We start from the raw sequence: 5,246 nt of genomic DNA on the forward strand, positions 1-5,246 counted from the left end.
TACGTGAGAGGGAGTGTTAAAATATTGATTAAGTGATTAAATTTACCTTTTCCTATCAGCTTAAACTTTTGAGATAACTGGTGAATTAACACATTTGGAGAGGAATTATGACAAAGTTATATTTAAATGGTGTTTTTGTTCAAACTTCAAAGAAAAATCAAATATAGAGAGTTTAGCACTCCACGTGATCAATCAGTTCATATGGCATTTATCACATTTGTAAAATAACGTAACAATCTACGTGCCACTCACATATGTAAATTACTAAATTACCAATTCCAAAATCTAAAAGGACCCACACATGCATGCTGCGGCCCATGATGGGCCCACTTTGTATAAGAGTATAGTGTCACGACTCACGAGCATTATTTTCTTCGGTCAATGACGAAAAGTCATTGGTCTCACATATGTAAATTACTAAAATGTCCATATAGCAATTATTTTTCATAAAATAAAAATTAGCACGTAAATTTGCAAGGAAGTTAACGGTCTTTATACTCCCAGCATGTTCCAGAAGATTTTCTTTTTCTTTGCCCTCCAGAATTGATTTTAAAATCCATGTCTGCTTCCAGCCCACTTGCACATGGAATTTGTACGCTAACACCGTTGTCTTTTGTTCCCACTGTTGAACAATTGTTACGTTATTTGTTTTATTAGGTGTCCAAAAAAAAAAAAAAACATGACATCCTTTTGGAACGAAGACATTCTAGAAGAGGATAAAGCTTATAATATAATGTTTTTTTTTTTTTTTTGAAATGGTCGAAGTCAGTCAATATATATATTATCATGTGTGAAGAGACGGGTCAGATCAGATTTTAGTTTTGGGGGAATTGATCAAAGGAGAAAAAGTAAACGTGCTTAATTAAAAAAAAAAAAAGAACAAAAAAGAAAAAGGAATTCAATGTCGGGATCCCCACTTTATGTTTGGTTGCTTAAAATACGACCTAAAATAATTTAGAAATTATAAATTTCTAATGGCTTCCCCCCAAGGATTAAGGCAAAACGTGATAAAAAAAAAAAAAAGGAATTTTATAGAGAAATTCTGCTTTTTGTTTGGTTGCACAATAAAAAATAACTTAAAAAATTATACACTTCTACCTCCTTATAATGATCAAAGGGTGGGTTCCAATTAATGAATGCATTTTGAAAAAATAAAAAATAAAAAATTTTGAATTTGATAATTAATTAGGAATTATGATTTGAGTAAATATTACTTGTATGTTCATAAGCAAAACTCTCTCTCTCTAGTACAATGGCTCTTTTATTATTATTATTTTTAATCAATGCATGAGGGAGATATTACATGGGGTCAAATTGCTAGGTCAATTGAAGATAGAAATTTGAGAGTGAGTAATACATAGGTTTTTATACCAGTTTTACAATGTCTAATGTGACACTTTTTTTAAAGCGATTAATATGAAAAGTTACTTAAAAAATATCACATAGGCCGGTGTAAAGCTAACGTTAATGAAAAATGATAGAGACACAATTTTTTGACCGAACTTTTCTCTTATTTGGTCACTTTTTTTTTTTTTTTTTTAATATTATTATTATTATTTTTTTTGAAAATGACCATATTAAAGTAGGATGTTATTACTTCATAATTTTTTTTTATTATTATTTTGTTTTTAATTTTTTTTTAAAAAAGACCAAATAAAAGAAAAGTTGAGTCAAAATTGGGCCAAAAAGTTGTGTCTTTATCATTTATCTGTTAAAATATAATATGAACATTAGTATTTCTCTTTGAGAGGCCACATATTAAAGTAAGACTGCGTTTGCTTATAAAAAGTTAATTTAAATTAAAAAGCAAAAAATCTATTATTTGGAAGTACGTTTTTAAAAAGTTATTTGGAAACGCAGAAAAATTTGAGTTTTTTTTTTTTTTTTGACATGTCCACACAAGAGGGTAGGGGGATTCGAACTAATGACCTCTACTTCATTAAGTGTGGTCACATCCAATTGAACTATCTCTTGAAGACAAAAATCTGAGTTTTCAATGTGATGCGTTTTGTTTTTGTTTTTTTTTTTTTAAATACACGGTTTTAAATATTAAACTACAATTTTATCAAACATTTAACTATAATTTTAAAAGTCACATATTCAAATTACAACTTTAAAATGCCATTCTAAAATTACACATTTTAAAATCAAAAGCTCAAACCGATCCAAGAATGAATTGGGATTTTGTAGGCACAGTTGGACCTACTATGATATGTTGTGTTCTACTAATAGGGTTTGAAAAAAGAAAAAGGACAGTCGTCTTTGATGGACGTACTCCGATTCCCTCCTTCTCTCAATCATGTGGCGCCGGTGGCCTGGCGACTTTGACCTTTTCACCAACCAGCTATGACCATTTCCACGCGGCCACCTCATCTTTGCATGCTTTTGCTGAATTCTAACGGGTGTCATGTCATTGGATTTTTTTTTAAAAAAAAAAATCTCTTTTTTAGTATTTCATATACTGCCCCTTTTTATAAAAAAAACAAACAAATATATCATTTTCTTAAGAAAGGTCCACATGCATACAGATAAGTATGCACAAATATATATATATATATATATATATATAGAGAGAGAGAGAGAGAGAGAGAGAGAGATTGGTCAAAGAATTGACTTAGACGGGGTCTAACTGCAAAAAGAGAGGAAGAATTCATTCTAGAATGATCAAAGAGGAGTAATTTATAGTTTCAAATTATTACTATATTTCATGAATTTATTATATCTTTTTTAAACAAATAAAACACACATTTACCTTATAACCCCCATCATCTTTTATAATTATGTTAAAATCCAATAAAGTCATAGACATTGTCCAATTATTTTTAGCATTTTATACTTTAACATATCTACAATTAGCAAATCATTTTCAGATTCCGACTACAAGAGAATTTTTAACAATTGAAACACTCTAGTCAATAACTTATGCAAGTACATACGCTGAAAAATTCGGAAGTTTTTCAACTACCTATCTTTTGATAAACATCTTTTTTATATATATATATATATATATATATATATATATATATATATACTTTATTCCACTTTTTATTATATTTGTTTTTTTTTAAAAAAAAAAAAATCATGTTACACATTATTTTTTTCAATTATCTCGTTTTCGCATATTTAATAGATTTATTATTGAATTTGTGAATTCATGTGGGTCCCACACATTCACAAATTCAATGGTGAATTTACTCTTTCACTATAAAGAGAGGAACAAGATCTCTTAAAGAGATCCTAAGACCATAAATAAGACATCTGTTTCATTAATAAAATAAATAAATAAATAATATATTATATATTTTTTTAAAAAATTATAAAAAATGAAGGGGTGGTCGGACCACCCAGTTGGGGATGGGGTGGCCTGGCCCTTGCGGGTGGCCGGACCACCCCGAAGGGCCACCCTAGCCGGCCATTGGGATGGCTCTCAAGGCACCCCCCAGCTAAAATAAGGTGGTCTGGCCACCCCCTATGGCCAAGATGGAGTGGCCAACCACCCCTTATTTTTTTTTAATCTGAAATATTGTCTTTTTATTATTTTTTTGTAGTGGGACAAGTGTCCTATTTGTGGTTCTAGGATTTCTAAGAAGAAATCTCAGCCATGAACTGAATATTCTCCAGTCCATTATGGACCGAAGAAGATCCTATTCCATAAAGAGATGGGTAAACGATGAAATAAATAATTATTTGTTGTTGGGGAGCCCACCCCATTTTTAGTGTTTTAATCATTGTAACCCTTACCTAATTTGCTTAAAAACAAAAAAAAACAAAAAACAAGAATTACCTTATTCTTCCATTTAGGGATGAAATAGTTATGATTTTAACTTCTTTGTTAGATGGTAGGTTCTTCTCTTTTCACAAATGGTTCCACATGCTTCTTGCATGCATTGCTATAATTGTGGCCAGCTTATAAATCTTCTCTTGCTTTTTTCTCACAAATTCTCATTTACTTTTGAAAGATTTGCTTTGCGTAACCGGTCCACCAAGACTCTTGCATGCTCCTAATCTTTCCATCAAATTGATAAGGTTAATGAAGGCGAAGATATGGGGCTTTAACTGTCATTAGGCATATGTAGATGTTCTATGTCATTTGCTATTAATTCTAAATCGTATAGTAAATCAAGAAGTTACCATATTTTTAAGTAGTTTTTTTTTAGCTTTTTGTATAATCAATTGGAACTTTAGTGAAAAATAGTCTTCTACAATATGTTAACAAGAAACTATTATTGGGTGTTTCTCTAATTTCCTTTGCCTTGTTGGAGAGAATGACTAAACTTTGAGCTTAATAATTTATTTCTTTAACATAAGCAATGTTTAGAAAATGAACTCTTCTTTCTTCATCAAATTCTTCTTCATCTATCACTTTTAAGTACCATATTTGTTAAGGCTGAAAAAAAAAAAAAAAAAAAATTCTTTAATTCTTCAACCAACTGAATTTGTTATCTAAAAGGCGAAGTATTTTCCTATTTTAAATTGCTCGCTAGATAAAAAATTAAAAAAATTAAAAAATTAATGTTCTTATCATAAAAGAAAACTGGCACTATTGATCTGAGGCCAATGCTTGAAAATCCACCTAGTACTTGTTAGTGATTCCCCCTTTAATGTTTTCAATAAACCATTGTTCATGATTGATAAGGATTGTCAACTTTGAAATTCTTTCACGAAGATTGACGTTTTGATGGCTGCAAATTAAGATTTGTTTGGTCTTAACTCCTTGATCTTCAATCTTTTGTTGAAAATTTTCAAAAAAAAAAAATAATGAGGATGCCAATACCAAGTCCACTGCCATTTCCCACTACAACTATCTCATTACCCTAGTATGGTTGATGCAAGGTCAAATTAATGGTCAGGATCTCTTTAAAGAGATCCAAAAACCATAAATAGGACATTTTGTCCCATTAATAAAAATAATAATAAAACATTATATATTTAAAAAAAATTATAAGCCATCCCATGGCCCTTCGGGGTGGTCCGGCCACCCCAAGGGCCAGATAAAAAAAAAAAAATCGATTGGCCCTTGGGGGTGCCCGGACCACCCCCAAGGACCAAACAATTTTTTAATTTTTTTTTTTTAATTTTTGGGGTTTAGGGGGTGGCCGGACCACCCCCAAGGCCCTTGGGGGTGGTCCGGCCACCCCTAGCTGGCCATTGGGGTGGCTTGATGGCCAAGATGAGGTGGCCAACCACCCTTTATTTTTTTTTATTAATTTTTTTTTTTTAAAAAAAAAAATCTGAAATATTGTTTT

This window comes from Corylus avellana, chromosome 6 (genome assembly GCF_965113065.1).
Source record: "Corylus avellana chromosome 6, dhCorAvel1.hap1.2, whole genome shotgun sequence".
NCBI classification, from domain to species: Eukaryota; Viridiplantae; Streptophyta; class Magnoliopsida; order Fagales; family Betulaceae; genus Corylus; species Corylus avellana.